General features: G+C 32.4%; 1 protein-coding gene across 1 annotated transcript in view; it reads left to right on the plus strand.

Annotated features, from left to right (window-relative positions):
* The window catches only part of LOC119587012 (carnitine O-acetyltransferase-like), a gene marked incomplete in the record, with an annotated part of 21142 nt that overhangs the window by 7360 nt on the left and 13473 nt on the right, over positions 1-309 (plus strand).

The following is a 309-nucleotide window of genomic DNA, read 5'->3' on the forward strand; positions in this document are numbered from 1 at the left end:
TTAAATAATTTCTCAGACACCTTAGTTCCCTGAGTCATTAAGCACATAACAAATATCATCATTTGGAAACCAAAAAATTAATTGACTTTTTTGTTTATCCACTAAAATGAAAAAATCTGTGTTATGGTATATGTGACTTTGTATTCATGAAACTTAACATTCACATTTTGTTCACATGTATCAGAGAAAAAAAATGTATGGCCTGTATTGTAGCCTGCACTTATATCTCTTACATCCCATTTCTGGTGAACATAGAAGCAGCATCTATGTTTAAAGTCTTGTCCTACAGCTTCAGTGGAATGGAGCTTC

Source organism: Penaeus monodon, chromosome 22 (genome assembly GCF_015228065.2).
Source record: "Penaeus monodon isolate SGIC_2016 chromosome 22, NSTDA_Pmon_1, whole genome shotgun sequence".
In the NCBI taxonomy this organism is placed as follows: Eukaryota; Metazoa; Arthropoda; class Malacostraca; order Decapoda; family Penaeidae; genus Penaeus; species Penaeus monodon.